Source organism: Lissotriton helveticus, chromosome 3_1 (assembly GCF_964261635.1).
Source record: "Lissotriton helveticus chromosome 3_1, aLisHel1.1, whole genome shotgun sequence".
NCBI lineage: Eukaryota > Metazoa > Chordata > Amphibia > Caudata > Salamandridae > Lissotriton > Lissotriton helveticus.
Window position 1 is genome coordinate 1,075,118,439 of NC_136061.1, and position 21,884 is coordinate 1,075,140,322.

At 43.3% G+C, this 21,884-nt stretch overlaps 1 protein-coding gene and 1 long non-coding RNA gene across 4 annotated transcripts in view; one reads left to right on the forward strand and one right to left on the reverse strand.

Annotated features, from left to right (window-relative positions):
* The window catches only part of COBLL1 (cordon-bleu WH2 repeat protein like 1), a 771,108-nt gene that overhangs the window by 182,241 nt on the left and 566,983 nt on the right, over nt 1-21,884 (forward strand). The gene's annotated exons all lie outside the window — the stretch shown is intronic.
* Nucleotides 19,895-21,139, reverse strand: LOC144824868 (uncharacterized). Its single transcript, XR_013609154.1, has 3 exons — nt 21,093-21,139; nt 20,909-21,003; nt 19,895-20,160 (listed from the first exon to the last, which is right to left on the reverse strand). It is a non-coding gene; the product is annotated as an uncharacterized LOC144824868 (long non-coding RNA).

Consider the following 21,884-nt stretch of genomic DNA (forward strand, 5'->3'; position numbering starts at 1 on the left):
TGGAGGCGCTGATTCAATTGTCTTTTGGTCAAGAACTCCAGTTGTTTAAGTTGCTGTGGCAAGCTGCTCCCCTGTACATTGAATGACCTCACATCATGGATCAAAGAATATATTTCCGAAGCTTGATCATTTGTAAAAGCTAAAATGTTAGCTCTGTTGTCCGTAAGATTAGTAATGGCATCAAATGACATTTTAATGGTAGTGGGTGCTCTCTCCCTATGGACAGGGTACAAAACAGAAAATTAGTGCTATGGAGAGGCACTCCTTAATTTCAACTAAATTTACACTATTACAGGCAATATAATAACATATTAAAGGTTTAATATGTTATTATATTGCCTGTAATAGTGTAAATTTAGTTGAAATTAAGGAGTGCCTCTCCATAGCACTAATTTTCGGTCCTCTAATTCAGCCATTCTACGCCAGAGGCTCTCATGATCCTCTGTGCGTGCATCCATCATGCGCTCAAGGTCATCCACCGAGCCCTCAATTTCCGTGACATCTTGATGACTGGCGCTGCAGTAGGAGGTCCCGTTATGTGCGTTATGTGCGTTATGCTCTTGCTCTGGTAGAGCAATCATGTATCGAATCCCTGTGCCTGTCGGTGAGAGCCTCAAGGCAGTGCTGTCTACCAAGGGCTCCTTTGAAGTAGTAGTGAGCCCGGACCACAGAGCTCCAGGAGTGACTCCGAGGGAGAGCCTCCAGGGAAAGCGAGAAGGAAGAGGGGAGAGTGTATAAATTCGCTGCACGATCCCGGCAGCCGAGTCCCGAGCTCAGGGATTAGAGGATAGGATCAGTATGTTGAGGTGCACAGGGTCCGTGGGTGCAGGCCCAATTCCAAGGCCCTGTCAGGTATACAGCGCACAGGGAAGGGTTGATCGTCCAAGTCAATGTTGGCTGCATTCAGGTGTGGGGGAACCACAGTGTCCCAGGGCCAGGCCCTGCCCCCAGGGGATGCATAAGGGGAAGTAGAAAGTCCCGCTGCGCAAGCCCGGCAGCCAATCCCCTCCATCCATGTGAGTGTCGACATCTCGTGTGGCCCCACCTTGTTGGGGAACAGTGGCAGCAGAGAAAGCAACGGGCGCCAATCCAGTTCGCAGGGGTAAGAGAAAGGGCTGAGGTAGTCAACAGGGCCAAGAGCGCAGTATAGGCACCCCCTACGGGTCACCCCAGGAGTTTAGCAACAGGATTTAGCCACGCTAAGCCGTGCACAGGCCATTCCTCGGTTAAAGGCATCAGGTACAAGGTCCACAAGAGCGCCCAATTTATATTCAGTGAAAGGGAGGGGGGGCAGGGGCCTCGCTGTGCGAACTTCGCAGCCGATCCACCAGCCTCCAATAGCGCGGACTTGTTGCAGCAGTGTGGGACGGTTTTAATGTTTGGTGTGGGGGCCACTGGCTGGAGAGCAAATGAAGGGCCAATGTCGGAGCCCACTGCAGGGGAAAGTTCCAGCGTATCCCCCAGTTCGCCTAGGTAGGGGAGCGGCAGGCAGAGAATTATTTAAAAAGGTTTGGGTAGAGCATACCCCGTGGCTCAGGCCTGCAGCGAGGAAGGGGGAGGGGGTGGCAGGCCCCGCTGTCTGATCCCCGCAGCCGATCCCCCTTACCTGTGGATAGATCACCCTCGATCTCGTCGCTGCAATGGTGTGGGCTGGCGGTGGCAGCAGGTGCGGAGAGCCCGGGCCCGAATCGCGAAGTGGAGGCAGGTTTTGGTTTTAGCCGCTTCCCTCCAGGGCGCCCTCTGGAGCTTTGCCGACAGCCCCCCACAGCGCAGAGTGCGGAGCACAAGGCCACCGCCATCTGGTCCGTCAGTAGGACCTGCCCCTCCCAAGGCCGCAACAGGGCATAGCCACAGGGCTCCGAGAACAGGTCTGTTCTCCGGCCCCTTGAGGCAGGCCGCTGTGTTCTGTCGAGGGGGCAGCTCCTTCTCCCAGATGTGTCCCCAGGGGGTAGCAACTCCCGGACCAGGCAACTCCCGCTGCAAGGTGGCCGAGCCGAAAGAGAGGCGACCCTGCAGTCGTGGGGCCCTAGGCAAGGCCCAAGATGGCGGCGGCTCAGGGTGCGCCTGCTTGTCCCGGCGTACTGGGGGCTACAAGCAGGGTCCCCAGCAGGTTTCCGGGGTGTCAGGGGGACTCCAGGAGTGTTCCAGGGTTCCTCACCCTCGCCATAGAGCCTGTCAGCTAGCACAATGCATGGCGTTTGAGCTTTGGGAGGCTGCGGTCGAGCGGATGCCCGCAAGTACACGTCCTACTCCATTTGTGGCTTGGTCACGCCCCCTACTTACCTTCTTAACTCCTATGGGAGCATAAACTGTGTATCTACTTTTTTGTACAAAGCTACTGATTGTTGGCTCACATTTTATGGGGTTTATTTAATAAATGGTGACTGATTGAAACATTAGCGTGTTATTACTCACAAGGTTATATATATGTCTGCTTTTAGGTCCTGGAAAGGACTATATGAATGTCAAGTATATATTAATACATAAAATGATAATAACTTAAGAGAGCGTATTTTCTTTTTCTCCTAACTGAATATCTGTATGTGTGAGTGTGTGAGGGAGAACCAGCGAGACAGAGAGAGTAATTAGTATTGTGCAACACTGCAAATTGAATTGCCTTTAAGGGATTCCTTACAAGAGAGAAAGGTCCATTTTGTAGGTGTGGCTAGAAACCGCTTTGTCAGTATCCATAGCTCTTGCGACACACATACTCACAGTAGGGAGTTTCAGTATGCATTTTTAGGTCAAGCCTGGGCAGCACATGCGCTGCTCTGCGAGGCATGCTGTTTTCGAATATGGACTTGAAGCCCTGACCACTCTCCGCTCATATTTGTCATTGTCCTTCATAAATGCTAGCTTCTGATTCGTTAATAGGCTTGTTAGTCCCTCCTTCGTACTGCCTTGTGTTCATTTGTAACCTCCAATAAGGACAGACCCTTTTACTTCAATTGTTACACGGTACGTCTTATTTTAGTCTGTAAGCACTATTTTCTTTGATGAGTTTCTCCTACTGAAGGTACGACATGCTTTCCTGTAACTTTCAGCGCCCTATGCGTGCTTTCACTTTCCAAGCAGTCCGAGACAATGGCGGCCGCTTCTTTGAATTGCAATAGGTCTTACAAGAGTTTGAGCTATTGGCATTGTAAGTGGCAATGCCTTTTATTTATGTGTTAATTATCACAACAGATAAATAAAAGGCATTGTCATTTACAATGCCAATAGCTTCAACTCTCGCAAATGCGAGACCTATTCCATTGCAAATGCCTGTTTAGAATTGTGATAGGTGCTTTGTGGGGAATGCTATTACTGTTAGCATGTGTGTCAATGGAGTTTAGCGACTGTACCATTATCATTAGGCATTTGCACATTTCATTGGTGGAACTGAAGCAAAATAAGTCTGGATTCCTCACAGCAGCCCTCCTGTGGTGAAGCACTGCCTGACTGAATCTCGACATCATGGTAGATGAGGGCATATGTAGGCAGTTTTGTTTCACAAAGCTTTCTGTATTGGGTGGCTGTAGTTACGTCATTCATTGAAACCAGATTTTGCATTTTTATTCATATACTCTTTTGAACTCTGATAATTGCTTGCATTACATGATGTGAGCAGTTTAATGAGACATAAGTCCGATATTCCACAGTAGCAAAAACGTTGGGACTTGCCTTCAAGTCTTTTTTTCCAGGATTGCTTCAGTGATCAGTTTTGTGGGGGACTTCTACCCCCTATACTAACCTCCTTGCTCTTCTCCATTGCTCTCTTTCTCTTTTTTTGCAAAAGGAGGAGTTCCACCCATGCTTATCCCTTCTTTTCTGTCCTCCTTTTTGTGTCACTCGTCCTTTTCCAGGGTCACTTCCTTCACCCCCTCTCCCTGATAAGTTAATTTTTCTTACCCTGTTGTCTACTCCTGGATATATCCTAGTAACCCCTACCTGCAGCTATATTCTAGTAACTTTACACCTGCCTATACCTCAGACCCACTTGTATAACCTCTACCCTACTGTATTTTCCACCCCACTCTCCATTACACAGGTATCTTCATTCTCCTTATCTGTTTTCTTGTGCTGTTTATTTGCCCATTGACCCCTTTTGTGCATTTTCTTTGAGGTCAACTCGCAAAACCTGTGAGGAAAAAGGATTTTTGCCTCTGGAAATTCACCAAAATGTAGCTTAATTGCTGTGGGTGTGAGGCTGGTGTTCTCCATTTTGTTTTTTAAATTATCTAATACGAAATATAGAAGCTTTAAACCCCATTATAAAATCCAATCGATATGGGTTATATTTTGGTCTTATTACTTTTTATCTCTTATATAGTCAACAGTAACTTATACAAAAGACGAATGGAAAATAGTAAAACACGGGAAAGGTACAAATATGTCATCATGAGATTAATAGAATTATAAGTTTACATAACTGAAAGCAAATGTGGCCAGATGTTGTTTTCCAAATGGGAATATTTCATTTGCTGCCGTGAAGTAGGGGTTTCCCTTGTAGTATGTCTATTCTCCTCATCTTGAGACTTAGTGTTGCTAGGAAGAGAAATCTTTCTGTCCTCGTGTTATTCCCATGCTCTGAAGGTATTCTCCAGTTTCATATTTCATAGCTGTCGGGTGAAGGGATTGTCTGCTTCCCATACTACCTTCTGCACCTTCTAACCTTGGCCATTTGCCAAACTCCCCTTGATGTGGGACCTTTATAGGGTCTAGGCAGGGTGGTAGAAGATTCCCTCTCACTCTTGTGTTCTGTGGCCTCATTGTTTCTCCATTAACTGTGTTCTTTGCAGTTACTTCAGTAAGCTTCCTGAGTGCTTGTTGGTTGATAACTCCTGATGCCATCAATGGCACTACTCCGTTCTCTGTCCTTTGTCTAGGGTCCTGTAGTGATTCTTGTAGGAATATGTGTGCTGAAATATCCCTGATGACTCCAAAGGTGTTGTGGGTGTGAAAAAAAGAAAGTGCAGTTTTATTTTGAGGCTTGTTGACTATCCAGTTTGTGCTATCAGTTGTAGAGGTTTTTTCCCCTATTAAAACAGGCTTCGACAGATTCCAAAATGGAGTCGTCATCTAAAACCTTGGTGTTCTGCATAAGCTCACTTATGTACCTCATGGTAAGCTACTAAGAGCCTTGTCTAACTGTTTCTCATAGCAACGGTAAGATTCTGAATCTATCTTTGGATGGCAGATATGCGGTGTGAGAACTTGGCATCAGTTTTCTCCAAAAAGGGGGATTGAGTTGCTACCAGATTAACGTACTTGTGAATGCCTTACTCTTCCTTCCTGTCCTTCCAAATTGCAGCAACACTCTACAGGATTCCGGCGACCTCTCACAACCTCACACTTGACCACAACCTTCCCTCCATAGGCCACAGTGCATCTACTCACACATTTACCATATACACTCTTTCCTGTAGCTAAATGGATAAACAGGAGTCTTCAAAAATTCCATAAGCTGCAGCAGTACTCCATTCAACTGTCAAGTAACAAGATCTACCAGGAATTGTCTCAAGCCACGCCTGTTTTACCAGTGGGACAGTACTGGTGTAGAGCGTTTTGCCATTTCTGAGTCACCAGTGATGCCGCAGTTTATCCTTAATACGGTCACCATTTTCTTGCTCCTACTGCCACCAGTTCCAGAGTACATCTGCAGTGTCTGAGACTAGTCTAAATATCAACTGCCTAAAATCCTGCGTGGATAATGAATTGAAGTATTCATAGAGATTTATAAACCGAAATAACATGATCATACTAATCGGATTTGAGTGCCACGGAGTGCATTTATTTTCAGCAGTGCTAATCTTTTTATCCTCTGGCCAAATTCCTATGTCCTTTTTTAAATTTATTTAAATGGCGAGCCTTAAAACGCCTTTTCTATAAATGAGAGCCTGTTTGCTATTTGACTTAATGTGTTCTCTGAACTCTTAGGTATAGAGCTCTATAATCATTGTTTAGGGGTTTCTGTAAAATGTAACATTCTCTAGCACATGCCTTGCACTGAGTAAGAAATGGTGTCCAAACATAAACACACCGTGAAAATAAATCACTCAACACCTTAGAGACTCTCTTGAAACCTGAATGGCTGTTGCAGCCGCCTAGAAAAGAAAGGGTTATCCAAAGAGCTCAATCTTAACCAAATTACTCGCCTCTTTAAATAGCACTCCATCATCATGATGCAGTAATAGTCAACAAACCAGCTACCTCTCAAACTACTGCTTGACTCTGTCCTTGGCTTTGACCCTGTATGTGTACTCTGCTGCCTTAGGCTAGGTTCTTGCTATACAAATACCACATACCTAGCTAGAGGCCTGATTGTTATCTGGTAAGGTGAAAGTACACCCTGTCTGTCTTTTAGTATTTTCAGTCAGTCTTGCTTACGAGTTGTTAGACCCGCAGACTACTTCTCCTGCACTAATCTCCCACTACCCTATTTGTCTTGTATGGGGTGCAGATCTGTATTACTAAAAGTCTGCTTAGTCCCTTCTTTAATAGGAAAAGCACTGCCTTAACAGGCAGTGTAGACTCAATGGTGGCTAAGCCCTCGTGCATAAGGGAGTGCCTACATGGAAAATGATAGAATCCCATTTGCTGGTGTGTCTGCACCAACTAGAGGTATGAACACTGGTAAAAGGCACACAGGGCACTGGTTGAGTATCTCAATCCTTCAGGTAGGCATTTGGGACATGTCACACAGGTGGTGCTTGGCTAATTGTTGGGTAGGGGGGACACCTGGCCTCTTTCTCAAAGGAGGTTTCAGCTGCATATTTGCACTCCCTGTTGATGCTCCAAGTCCTCATGTATACATTATTCACCTGCACCATGGCCATTGGTGGACTTTTTTTATCTCCGTTGTATGGTTCTGAAAGCCCATGTCTCTATGAGGGAAGCTACAGGCACACATTCGCAGAGAGTTGGATTAATTTTTTGATTTCTGTGACTGTTGATAAGTTTATGCATTTGCAGTCAGTGTTGCTGGCAGCCTTTGATGTGCTTAGCACACAAAGTTCCCGCATCCCTATACAACAAAGCCATGCTTGATGTTGTTACATATGATTTGATATTGTATTTTGGAAAAGTACTGAATAAAGTCAGCATTACCATTGAATTCGCTAAGCCAAATTTGAATAGGCAGAATTAAAGCTATATTTACAGGTAGCATCTTTGGTGTTGTTAAAGAATTGTGGTTCTAACGCTTTGATGTCATCCTGGTGGAAATGTACCTGTCTACATTGGCATGACATTAAAATAATGCAGACCTCTGCAGGCCTCACAGTAAATGGTAAAATGCTTCTCTCATGATGACATTTAATGAAATAAATAGGTGTTAAATCAACATGGTGATACAAGCGATAAGCAATTTTTAATATACGATTTTAATACACGGTTCTTTCACTACTAAAATACCACCCTTTCGGTCAACGCTCAGATTTTCTTTTTTTTATGGCCTGGCTTGTCAGCGCAGCTGTCACCAGCCAATTATGTGTAAAAGAATCACCAGGAAAGGGGCTTTGGCTCCACCCAAATGTTGGGAGCCAAAAGTACATGTTTTGATTGAACAGATTGTGCTTCCACAAAAAAGTGCTTGCCCTCCACACAGCTGTGATCATTTTGTTCATTCATCCAGCTGCCTGAAATGGAACTTTCCGGGGCACACACATGACAGTGTAATGCTATTAACATGTCTTCAATAACTAAATAATTTATGGTGGTTTTCTCTGGTATCAGCACGGATAGGAGGAGGGCAGTCAATAACCGACATGGATTGTCTGGTTTGGCACCCGACCTTATAACCCTTACCAATATTCTTCTACAATTCTTTGCATCCACACAAATACATATCCACTTCCATGCTATCAACTTGTCATGCTTCAAAACACAACATTCTTTTAAAGCCAGACCTAATGTCACACTGCCAGTGCTTGTTCAACCTTGACATTCCAGTGAAGGTTAGCCCGATCTCAAGCTATGATTACTGAGTGAAAAAGCTGAGTGACATTGACCCGTGTTAAAACATAGGACTGGTGAGCATTGCCAAAATCCTATGAGAAATACGTCCATTAAGGGTGATGGTTACTTTGTACTCCGATCTATATCTCACTAATAAAAATGTGCCCAACACAAACTGGGCACATTTCCAGCCTCTTATTTTGCTAACATTTCGGATATGCCAGGAAGGGCACCTTTTTATAAATGGTTATGTATTTTGTAAAAAAAAATAAAAAAAACACCCTTCCAAATTATTTTACTCAAAGTTATAAATGAATTTCACCACATTCAGGGCAATGCCTTTGGCACATTTCCCCACAATAATAAAAATATATTTGTACACTGATGTTGAGATTTAAAAAAATTTCACCCGGAATTGACTATGCAGAGTTGAGACTAGTCCTTCATTTTACGAGATGATGAATTATACAGGGGTGTAGCCCGTTTTTTCGAATGTGTACACAATGTCTTGGCACCTCCCTTGCTCTTTTATAAACCTTATTCCCTGCCCTCTTGATGTTCTCTCATGTTTGCAGGAAGACAGCTTTGAATGTTTTGCCTGCCTGGTGTAATAAAAAAAATCACATTCAACTATTACATGCATACATACATACATTAAACAAGGTTTATATATATAAGATCTGGTAGCACTTCGTGTGTATGAGCAAAATAATGTATTAGTAAGTTACAAAGCACACAATCTAACCAGTGTTTTTTCTCCACTTGGTCTTGATCATAGTTGGTTGTCGGTGTTTTTTCCTCTTTCTTTTATTTCCCATTGAGGTATCCTCCTTCCTGTCCCAATTAGCATGGGAGTGGTAGTCTATTTCAATATTTGTGTTTCAGCCTTTGTTTTCACTGCAACTTCACTAAAATCTATCTTGATTTTTACAGGAAGAATTGTTTCTGCAGATTTCTATTTTTCTTAGTAAAACATTTAATTTGTTTTTTTTCTGGCATGTATACCTGAGTAGCTCTTTCAGGGCGGTAGCTATTTCTTTTCCACCGTAATCCTTTTACCAACTTTGCAATGCTCTTATATATCATGATGTATATTTCTCTTCCTTTTACAAATGGCCATTAGTTAAATTTTGCTCTATCTTCCCTCTGGTGGGTTTTACACATATGGCGCTTGTATTTCTCCATTTCTGTCCCCATTCAACCATTGGACATTGCTTATTACATACTTTATATTTTTATTATCTATAATCACCATTTCACCCTCTGGTGGGCTGATGCTCATATGTTTGTATATCTTACTGTGACTTCATTTGTGCAATGCCGGTGTTTGTTGGTGCTTGATATCGTCAGCTGTGACTGGGTGCAGTGACATAAAAAACTGTTCTGTAAATACTCTGGTAGACTAAATGATTGAACAATCCACACTGAATAGGGACAGATTTTGGTTCTGCTGTGGACTCCACTCTTAAATTAAGCACAATGTAATTAAGTCTCAAGGTTCTGGTTGTCTGCATTAAGTCAGAGACACGTTAAAACAACATAAATACGCACAATGCTCAATTTATTAAATTAAAAGGTTTTAAGATACTATGGTGTAAACATATATTTAGAAAAACACAAATCAAGTCATGTACAAAAAAAGAAGAAAAATTATTAACGCAAAGCACTGCTTCACACCACACGTTCACACACATCAGCTTAAAGATCTTGTACACTGCATCGATCATTTTGAGAAAGTGCTACTAAGGATGAATGTTACATGCTGTTTTAATCCACTGTGTGAATGTTTTGTGGTTGTTGTTTTATTTGTTAATATGTTTTTATATTTGAATATCTTTGTTACTATTTGTTAGTATTGATGCTTTCTAGTTTGCTATTATTCCAAACATGACAAACCTTCTGTGTTTCCAATGTGTCCTATTGTAAAACATTATCAAGGGTGGTTTTCCATGCTAGTTTTTACACAAGCAATTTTTAGAGGTTAAACAATTTCCCTTTCCTTGTGAAGGATATTACCGGAACAACTCAGAGAGGTCAAGTAAATCTCTTGATAACGTTTAGTAAAGGCATCTAAAACTTCAGGTGTGCTAATACAATTTCTCCCACTCTTATCTAGAATCTCTAAAATAGTTTGGTTTGCTGTACGCTCCTGCTCATGTGCAGCTAAGAGTGGGCCATCTTTACCTCCTTGCCGAAATCGAAAGTATCTAGAGTTCAGTATTCGTTGAACCAGTGCCTTTAAGTATTATGATTTAATCTGTGCCTTGGCTGGTAAAATATCCTCCCAAATTAATTGATGTCAGAGCTCATTAGCGCCTCCAGATTGCCGTCTAGCTCTTTTTTGGTTTGAGCTAATATACATTGTTGAGCTTGGTATTGTTAAGTGAACCCACAGATGCCAGCTTTCATTGCATCCTAAAGTCTATTGCTGTTGACCATGTGTATATTAATTAGTAAAAAGTATTTGATACATTTCCTAAATTCTTGAGTGTTTTGGTTGGGCTGGTGTGGTGCTTTTGGAAATGTCGGCATGAAATGTTACTTACGTAATCTTCTAGCTCTAGTACTAACAAAATTGGTGGATGATTGGAGACCCATATTGGGTGACAAATAACTTTAGCTTTGGTTTGCTAGTGTTCGACTAACCAGAAATAAATCTATTGTAAAATATTGAAAAAGGAGTGAAGAATAAAGATATACAGCCTGATTCATCAAGGTACCGTTTTGCGAGTCTCTAATAGCGATTCATAGCGAATCGCTATTGAGGACTCGCAAAACGGTATTCATGTAGGAATTGCTAAATAAATAGCGATTCCTACATATTCTCTATTTGCGAGTAGCAAATTGCTACTCGCAAATAAGGAATAACTCCCCATTCATTCCTATGGGCCAAAAGGCCCATAGGAATGAATGGGGAGTATCCCTTATTTGCGAGTAGCAATTTGCTACTCGCAAATAAGATAGCGATTTTAAGGGTACCAGGGGTGTCCAAAGGACACCCTGTAGCACCCCTGAAATGCTAATTGAAACAGGTGTTGCGCACACACATGTCCAAGGGACATGTGTGTGTGCAACATGCAACTTAGAAAAATGCTTTTAAAAGCATTTTTCTAAGTTTTTGCTATTTACCGAGAGGTCTGACCTCTCGGTAAATAGCGGCCCAAAACTGCTAATTCGCAATTTTTAAATGTGTCATGAATAGCATTTAAGGAATCTCTAATAGAGATTCCTTAAATGCTAATCCTCGCATATTTGCTAATTCTTTATTAGCGATTTTTGCATTTGGGATGATGAATCCCAAATGCAAAAATTGCACTCGCAAAGGGCCAGATTCTGAGAATCTGGCCCTTTTGCGAGCGCATTTACCTTCATGAATCAGGCTGATAGACTCTCTCCTCTGGATTTCTCAAGTTCCTTGGATGTATCAGGTTGAAAACATTTATTAATAAAAGGTAGTATGTCTCATTCATGGAATCTAGAAATGCCAGCATAGGTTGATAGTAGCTTTTCAAAGTTCAAGGTATAAAGTTAAAGGTCCCTGCAAAGTCGAACTTACTGGGCAAGGGCCAGAGTTCGTTACTTAATTTGTGTGTAAAGTTTCAGGATGTCATTATTGCGGCCATATAGTGTGCATATGTACAATACCTGTAAACCTATTTTTAAACTTATCATCATATAACACCATTCTTTGAGATCAGAAAGATTATACAGGAATTTATAAGGTGTGTCAAAAACGATGATGGTGGTGCCCATATTGAATGAATCAATCAGCATTTGTAAAGCGCAGCACTGTCACCCCTAGAGGTATCTTAGCGCTCTAGGCGTGACGTCTCGGTCAAAAAGTCAGGTCTTGAGTTGCTTTCTGAAGTCCGCCTGGGAGAGTGCTGTTCGAAGATGGAGGGGCAGGTCGTTCCAGATCTTGGCGGCAATGTAGGAGAAGGAGTGGCCTCCGCTGCCACTGTAACGGATTGGAGGCTGTGCGCAAGGGCTAGTGAGGCGGAGCCTAGGTGTCTTGCGGGTAGATGGAAGTTCACTCGATGATTAATGTAGGCCGGTCCTTGATTGTGTAGAGCTTTGTAGGCATAAGTGAGGATCGTTTACTGGCATCTCTTCTGGATGGGAAGCTAGTGGGGGTTTCTGAAGTGGGTGGTGGGTCCGTGTGGGGAGGTCCAGCATGAGTCTAACTGGTGAATTGTTTGTGGTCTGGAGTCATCAGAGTAGCTGGGTGGCCGGCTTACAGAGTGTTGCCATAGTTGATTCGGCTGGTGATAAGGGTCTGGGTGCTGGTTTTTCTGGTGTCAACTGAGATCCATCAGAAAACTTTGCAAAGCGTGCAGAGATTGTGGAAGCAGGAGGAGGCGACTGCGTGACTTGTTGTTTCACTGTCAGTTCGCTATTGAGTTTGATACCCAGGTTGCGTGCAAGGTCTGTTGGCGTGGGTGCAGGTCTGAGTTCTGCTGGCCACCAGCTGTGGTTCCATACTGACGTGTTCTTCCCAAAGATGAGTACGTCTGTCTTGTCGGAGTTGAGTTTAAGGCAGTTGACTTCACATCCAGTTCGCTACATTGGTCATGGCGTTGCAGAAGTTGGTTCTGGCGGCAGTGGGTCTTCGGTGAGCGAACGGATGAGTTGAGTGTCGTCTGCGTATGAAATTATGTTGCGGCCATGTGATCTGATGATGCCTGTGAGGCGAGTAATGTAGGTGTTGAATAAGGTGGGGCTGAGGGATGATCCTTGGGGTACACTACAAAAGATGTCTTTGGGTTTGGAGGTGGAGGGAGGCAACCAGAAGCTCCGAGTGCTTCCCGTAAGGAAGGAGGCGATTCACTTGAGGGTGTTATGCTGTATGCCGATGTTGTAGAGTCTGTTGATGAGGGTGTGGTGGGAGGCGGTGTCGAATGCAATGGAAAATTAAAAAGAGGATCAGGGCCACAGTTTCGCGGCGGCCGAGTAGGGTTCGGATGTCGACTGTATCTATGATCAGCGCAGTCTTAGTTCTGTTGTTGGCGCGAAATCCTGATTGGGATGTGTGGAGTAGGTGGTTTTGTTCCAGGTGTTCGATAAGCAGTTGGTTGATGGCCTTCTCACGTACCTTGGCTGGGTAAGGAAGCAGGGAGATTGGTAGATAATTTTTGAGTTTGCTGGGGTCAGTAGAGGTTTTCTTTAGGTGAGGTCTGGCCTCTGCGTGTTTCCAGCTGTCTAGGAAGACTGCTGTGTAGGTGTAGGTGGAGATGGAGGTGTTGACAATGCTGGTGAGTACTGTTCTGAATGCGTTAGTTCAAAGGTTGAAGAGACGATTGGGCAGGGGTCCGTGGGTGACCCGGAGTAGACGGAATACATGATGGCGGTGGTGTTCTGTGTGGTGAGCGAAGACCAGGTGGTGATTGTTGAGCAGGTGTGCGCTGGTTGGTTGAAGCTGTTGGGGGCGAGGGTAGTGGGTTGGAGGTCGAAGTTGTTGTAGATGGTGGCAATCTTGCTGTGGATGCATTAGTAGCATAGAAAGATCTTGAGTTAGGTGGAACATAGAAAGATCTTGCATCTAATCTAAAAAGGGTTTCCTATCTTTATATGCCACAAGGGTTTCTTGAAGGCATAAAGTACTAGGCTTTAGAAGGGCCAGCTCTTGTTTACCCCTATTTTGTTTACTCTCGGAATTAGTCGCTTTAATTTAAGCGTATTTATTCTAAGTTAATATATCATGGTGGTTTGCTTTTTTTTAGTTAAGCCAGGTCTTGTGCTATGCTGCCTATCTTTGTACCTCCTCATTTTCCCTTTCCACATTTCCACCCCAGTGCCATCCCTTTCTCCTCCATCAATCCACCCTTCCCTTTTTTGACATCAGGCCTCCCTTCCCCCATTTGGATGCATGTTGAGCATTCTTGAAGCATAGTTAGAACCACACTGCTGCTCTCCCTTCTGCTTCATAAAATCTATTAATTCGCATTATTTCTAAAAAGGTGTATGTTCTTTCTCTGAGAGATGAACTGCAGATCTTTTGTAACCTCTGTGAAAGCCTGTAAAGCGCTTCGTCAGTTGATTTTAATTGAAGAGCTGGCTATCTTTGTAGAAAGAATTTAAAGGGTCGGTGCTACGATTTCTTGCTACCAATTAACTGGTCACCCAGGCAGCTTCTGGAAATATGGAGAAGGTGTTGCCCTGTTTATTGCTGTTGTCTAGATAAAGTGCAGATCAGTTTCTTAATATTGCAATCTTGAAGGTAGGCAATTGTCGATCCTAGATCTGGTCCCGGCTTCAGGAGACGCAGTTGGAACCCTGTGGGCCGTAGCAATTGCAAGACCAGGGAACACTGATTTATTGTGCTTCCTCACAGAGGTTATCTTTCAAAACTGCACTGACCCGTTAGACTGTCTGTTTAGCGTTTCCTTCAAGCCCTTCCAGTACTCCTTTTATCCACAAGGTAGAGCACTGGGGCTGGTTCTGTAGTTCCTCACATTTTGAGATGAAGAGTTTAATCTCGGTGACATTCAGTGAAGACTTCTCTGCTAAGGCAGAGGAGCGTCGCCCCTCAGCAGTGTAAGAGAAAATAAAATTATACTAACTCAATGTTATGTTTTCTTGTGATTGCGATAGCTTTGGGGGGTGGGGCGGGCTCCTTTGGTGAAGGGGGAGGGAAGGAGTTGTTTTCAATCCCTACGTGCGCCTGAATGTTTGGCCGGCTGTCTCAGGCCAGCCAAACAGTCATGCATACATAGCATGCTCTCCACCCAGGCTGCATTACAGCCTGGGTGGAGAACATGGCCAGGCCCCCATTCCCCCTATGAGTGCTGAACCACGTTGCTCAGACCAATCACAACGCTGCATCGCAGCATTGTGATTGGATCAGGGGAGCCTTGGTGTTTCCGGTGTCCTTCCGGTTCTGGCCGGAGGAAGGAGTGGAGAGACCCGACGAGGAGGACGTGGTGACGCGGACTGAGGCAAGTTTTACATTTTTTCATTTACCCTCTTCCCCCTCCCCCTCCACCCTCCCCCCCACCCCACTCCCGCTTTCTCACCCCCCCCCCCAAATATTGTCGGCCGCCACTGGTGACATTGTTCTTCCTTCAGAACATTAACAAAGTCAGGCACTCAGGATTGTATTGCCTGACGTGCTGTTATGTAGGTTGCTTAATCTCTCATCCATGGAACCAGCGATTGGCCTCTGTGCTTCCATGTTCCGTAGATTGTCCATTTGAACATTTTTAATTGATTTAATCTCTATCAGTTTAATTTTAAGCATAGCTGTAGTCCAGTGAGAATATGAATGTTGAAGCCTGAGAGCAGCAGGTCTTGCCTTGACTGTCTGTGTCGATTATCTGTGTAACTCTGAGAGTGTCTCAGGACCGGGAGGGGGGATAAGGTATGTTCTTTTAATGCGCTAGCTGGTGTGTTTTAGTATGGTGTTTGCCTAATCCATTTAGTTCACTGAACTCATGATACTCAGATGAATGGGCTAGTCAAATCTAGTGGTCAGAGCAAACTATCTGCAGGCTCAAATTGGGCAGTTTACCAGCCAAGATCAACGTATACGCATCATATTGAAGTTCTGAGGAAGAGTTTGGGTTTGGAATCATTTGAGAATGTTTTTTTAGGTTTTCTTTGAGTGCAATGTAAGTTCTTGCTGCTGAGATTTTGACAATATAGCTTGGGCCTGGAAGGCCTACCACTACTGTCTCTAGCCACTTAACAACCCCAGTCCATGAAGTCTGTCCGCAAAGGTAGGAGAGGAAGGCTTTGCCCCCCTCTCTTGTTGTACCCATTTTAAACAAATTAGTTTTTCTCCTCATATAGGTTCCAGTGTGGGTGCCATTTCTCTTGTGTGAGGGTATCAAAAAGTGGTGGGATCTGTGCAGAACAACATTCGTGAGAATAGGGTACACAGCTGAGTACAGAGTCAAAACTGAATAGCCATTCTGTATGTGAAGATCATAAAAGCCTCCTTTAGCTCTTACTTCCTCACTTGATTAATTGATGCATTTAAGGGTACTCAAAAATGTACTCAAGAAAGTGGGCTTGGTAAGCAAGACATATCCACTGACGTCGCCCCAATGAAAGTCTGGTTCTTTTGCCCAGCTCCCTAGATTATTAGCATGGTTCTTGTTTCCTGTAATAGATTTCATAGCCTCTACCAGATTCTTGTTGTGTGTAAGTAAAATAGATGCAGTTACAAGCAAAAGAGCAAAATATTGTTAATGAATGGTGGTGGTGTTTCCTCAGTGTATGATTAACAGACTATACTGGTTCTGATTATTGTATAGTTAAATCGGCAGTGCTCTCCTCATCCACTGGAGTAAATGGAGAACGCTGCTCCATCTTATGCAGGTGGGGACTTCTGGAAGCAGCTTAATCCTCTATTGTCGTCTGTTATTGTGGGGCTCCATCATTTTGGCAAGGATGCAGTAGTTTGCATACCTAATGTGGTTTAGAGCAGCCTCCAGGGATAATGAAGGGTCTATGATGTTGGCCTCTTCCATGGCCTGTCTCTTCGCTCGAACCTTCTACACCTGCCAGAGTCTTTCTAAGACCCTTCTTCTAGAGACCTCCTTTCTGGTGCCAAGCTCTCTTTGCTTTGGGTGACCCTTGTGAAGTATTCAGTACAATGTCTAAAAATGTAGAATGCCTCCACAGTTAGTAGTGTATGTTTACGATCAGCCAGCAAGTTGTTACATCATTAATATCATTAACACTTTCCCCCATAAAGGACGTGATCTAGGAAGATTTTCAGAATCCTACTCCAGTGCTGCCTTTCATATTGCTCTGGCCCCACCTTGGCTACTCTGTTCTTCCATGGCTTCTCCTCATCTTCAAATATTTTTTCCCAGAAAACTCAAATTACAGAACCACATCTTTACTGAGATTGTCTCTTGGAGAAGCAAAATATTTTTGGAGCTTCTTCCTGAATTCTGGCTCTGGAACTGAACCCTGGATTCTAGATGCTGGGCCCCAGACCGTGGACCTCTGTTGCTCTCCGATAAGGATAGTAAGAGTTCACATGTTCCAAGACTTTGTCTTGCGTCTTTGTATCCTTCTGTGTGTGCAGGCTCTCTCCCCTTTAATTGAGTCCACGGAGCATAGACAAGCAGCTGACTCTCTGGATAGTCTAGGAGTGGAGAGGAGGAAAAGAGAAGTGGCATGGCACTGCACACACAAGAACATTGAAGTGCTTTGCAGCTCCTGAGTTCATGATATCCTAACTAGGGGAGGGTGCAGGGAGGAAGACTCCTCACTAAGCATGGGCTGAAAATTTGCGTGAAATTGCCAAACAATTTGTAATTTGCGAGTTGGCTAATTTTTTTGGGTTGTTCGCGCTTCAAAAATACAATCTCGCGCGCGGCGTTGACTTACCGTGAATCTGAGTTCGCGTAGTTGTTTGTTCCTCCCGGTTTGCGTGCGCTGCGACATTTTGGATCTGACTGCGTGACTTTTCGACTGAGAGTATGTCATGGAGTCCTTCCATCTTGCACTGTGAGACTTTGAGATTGCGAATGCACCATAAGGGCCCGCGATCACATATCGCGAGAGTAAACAATCGCGAATACGTAGATGCGACGCGCAGCTGACATCCGGCGGGAGATTTGAACAGCTCGCTTTCCCGAACTCACAATCTCGCATAAGTTTGCATATTTTACCTACTCCTCACCCCATACACCCTCAAAAGGGTCTGAAAGGACATAGCGGAACAGAGCTCCTGATCACAGTTCCAGGCGGGTGGAGGCAGACCAAAGGAACTGGATCCCAAACATAAAAGGTTGGCTCCAATATGGATCTCTTAATCACATTGGCTGTCCGGTATGCGAAACATCTCTGGATCGCAGCTACATGCTGGTAGATCAGAGACAAGAACAAGTTGGAGCTTGGATGGCTCATGCCTCCTCAGGTTCACCCAGGCCTCCTTTCTTCAAATAAGAACGCAGTCCCAGCTGAACAATTCATCCTCTTCCTTTGCCTTACCAGCCTATGCAGATTGCTGCTGGCTTTACTAGAGCTCAAGCAAAGAGCTGCCTATCGACCACTCTCCCAGCTACTAGATTCAGAGTTTTGGTATTAAGTCACACCTTTTTTTTCACTTGATATTCTGACCCTTTGGTATTAACCACAATAACGTGAGTGCCTATTAAAAATCCTTACCTACTTGACATGTAAGAGCTCAATTCGGGCCGCTTTAATGACATACCAAACGGCTGGACCTAAACAAGCATAGAATACCAACCATGAATATCTAACTACAAGGTACCTCTATATTGAACAATTTGGCATCATAAAACAATATCATTTCTGGCTCCAATATATATTTACAAAATCTGCGTATTTAACAGCTCTACAGTGAAAAATGTTTTTGATATGTATAAACTCCTATTTGTATATAATGGCTAAATCACTCCTAAAGTGCGCTTATTATGCCCACTATGCTGGGTACATAATTGTTATAAAAATGGGATATACCAGACATTGGTGAAAGTATGCACTTGCAACAAACAATTGTGCAAAGCGTGTTTTAATGGGTGGGTAAAGCTGCGTTGATCAGGAAAAAGCTTATTTAGGAATAAAATCACTCTTCCATATCCAGGTGTTAGGCAGCATGGTAGAGCAGCCATTAAATGTTATTTTACACGTATCGTAAAAAATCAAATTCACTGGTGAAAGGACCCTCATAAAAAAGTAACTTTTCAAAAGTGATGACTGAGAAACTGGTTTGCCTTTCTGACCTGCCCCAGGGTCTAAATACATATCCTTGGCTGACTTGTAGTGCTCATTCTCAAAGACAAACGTGACTTCTGGCCGTAGGAAGGCACAAGAGATCTCAACAGTGGTCGCTTAGCCACTGGGAAGGATTTGAAACCAATTACAATAAAAAAGGGCAGCATTCATAGCTCCTCCTTTGAAATAGAGATTCCAGATGGGCTGTCAGGAACGGCAGCCACTGATTGAAAGAGCCAACCTAGACTTTGTCTGTTTCCCCATCAGGAGACAAAACTAACTCAAGCACTGACTGAGGAGAGGACACCACATCTCCAAAGAAAATGACTAAAAGGAAGGACTACGCTCCTGCAGCTGGAAGAGGTCCAGAGCCATCTCGATTGAGCTAGTCTGGGAAGGTGTGTTGTCAACTGAGAAAGGAAGTGCTGAAAAGGAGATACGAGTATTGTGAGAAAGTAGCCAGGAATGGGTGTAGGGTATCTTCTAATCAAGGATAGTGCATGGGATAAGATTGGCAACACTCTACCACCTCTTCAGACCTTTCCTGGACCTGGGAACAAACAATCTTGATGATGATTGCTCTGGTTGACTAATGTAATACGAAAACTCAATGACTCCTGTTGGCACCATGACACTGCTCCCCAAGGATCAACTGGTTGGCCTCCAGTTACCTGCTGCTGGTACACAAAAGCAGAAGGACTCCTGATTACAAGAAGGCCCTGCTGACCACTGCGAACTGGACCCTTCAGCTACCGTGGCTGTATAGAGGTCTGATGTCTTTTGGGCCTACGGGCTGCATGAATGACCATGAGGAACTTCACTGTAGTTGGAGAAAAGTGGAATTCAGTTATTTTTTCCTTTAGAGGACTAGGACAAGGTGCGGAGGCTTTGCTAGACTAGGAAGAAAATTAGATTATGAGCTGTTTGCCATGCTGAAAATCGTTTTCGGAGAGCTCTTGTGACCAGGTGATTTTGACTTGTAGAGTTATACCTGGCTACTGTTTCCAGCTTTTCTGGTGAATTTTGAGAATCAAAACAGTGACTGAGTCTGAAGTTAAAGGAAAGGGTAGAGAGGCCTTCAAGGGATATAATTCAAGAGAACAATCAATTGTTTGATGTAACTCTAGGAGAAATTAATTAACCTAATGTATGAATCATATAAGCAAATACACAAAATCTATTTGTTTGGACCATATGTAACAACAAATAAACACATTAAAACATATAAACGTATAAACGTATAGACAACAGAACACAAGGGTGTATATGAAAAGAATTTTATCAAACATTCATTGAATCAGCAATAAATCAAAGAAGCAGGTATGGAAATGCTGGTATGGATAACGTGATAACAAAATAATCAATAGCACAGCAAAACCTAAAAAGAACATCTATCTCAAAAACAAAGCGACTCAAACACTGCAGAGATAAGATGAAGGTCGACGTTTCGGTCTCTTTACAACAAAATTATCGAGACCATCCTCAGGACTGTTGTCATTAAAACACTGCTGAAAGCTGTACTGTAATCTGTAACATAAATGTTAACAATTACAAATCCATCATAGTTAAAAACCAATTGCTCCAAACACCCATGTGACAGACCTAACTACAAAAAGACGTGACTTACTCAAAATACACATGACTTACTATATGACAAACCTAACTACAAAGATACATGACTTACTCAAAATACACGGACACTTAGTGCATAATACAAAAACAATACTCGAAGTTTACCTGCATTCTAACAATTTCTAAGAAGCGGGTACATTACTCGAGATTAATGACCCCTGACAGTCACTAATATTTTCAAAGGAATCAAACTGGTCGTGCAAATATTGTTTAGGCCTATCTTCACTTTAGGCAGAGTAATTTAATAAAAGCAATGCTGCCGATGAGGTCAGTCAGAAGAATGTCCACTAGAATGTCAGTTTAAACATATCCTCTGATAACATAACCGTAAATAAAACCTATACTTTACAAAAAAGAGAGACACATGTCATCATCTTATTGCAAAAAAGAGACTGAACACGTAATAAAGTAAATCTTACATGCTAACATTAGGCAGTTATATACAGTGCAATTATATACAGTGCAATTGACATGATGAAGGTGTTTCACAAACATACCCAGATGGATGTAAGGTACCACAGAGTTGGTCTCAGGGAAGGGTTTAGCGTTGAACACGGGTTAGTGCCTGCATAAAGAACCACGTACTTAGTATACATATAGTGACCAATTGATCTAAGCGTCAGATTAAGAGTGTAATAAGTACCTTTAAATGGAGCACAGACGCCCCTCAGGCTCAATCGCCGGGAAATGAAATAGACGATCAATTTCTAAATGGCTACTACCTCAGGGTGAAAACCGCTAAAAAATTGAATATATAAACAGGAGACTATCAGTATAATATGCCTCTGGAGCCATTGTAAATGAATTATAACCCTAGTTGCACCCACCTCCGTAATATGGAAGCTAGGGACCTATAATCCTCTTAACATCCAACGACTGTATCCACAAAAAACGAAATCTACAGAGAGTAGAGATACAAAGAATAGCAATAAATGAACCCTACTCAAATTCACTGGTGAAAGGACCCTCATAAAAAAGTAACTTTTCAAAAGTGATGACTGAGAAACTGGTTTGCCTTTCTGACCTGCCCCAGGGTCTAAATACATATCCTTGGCTGACTTGTAGTGCTCATTCTCAAAGACAAACGTGACTTCTGGCCGTAGGAAGGCACAAGAGATCTCAACAGTGGTCGCTTAGCCACTGGGAAGGATTTGAAACCAATTACAATAAAAAAGGGCAGCATTCATAGCTCCTCCTTTGAAATAGAGATTCCAGATGGGCTGTCAGGAACGGCAGCCACTGATTGAAAGAGCCAACCTAGACTTTGTCTGTTTCCCCATCAGGAGACAAAACCAACTCAAGCACTGACTGAGGAGAGGACACCGCATCTCCAAAGAAAATGACTGAAAGGAAGGACTACGCTCCTGCAGCTGGAAGAGGTCCAGAGCCATCTTGATTGAGCTAGTCTGGGAAGGTGTGTTGTCAACTGAGAAAGGAAGTGCTGAAAAGGAGATACGAGTATTGTGAGAAAGTAGCCAGGAATGGGTGTAGGGTATCTTCTAATCAAGGATCGTGCATGGGATAAGATTGGCAACACTCTACCACCTCTTCAGACCTTTCCTGGACCTGGGAACAAACAATCTTGATGATGATTGCTCTGGTTGACTAATGTAATACGA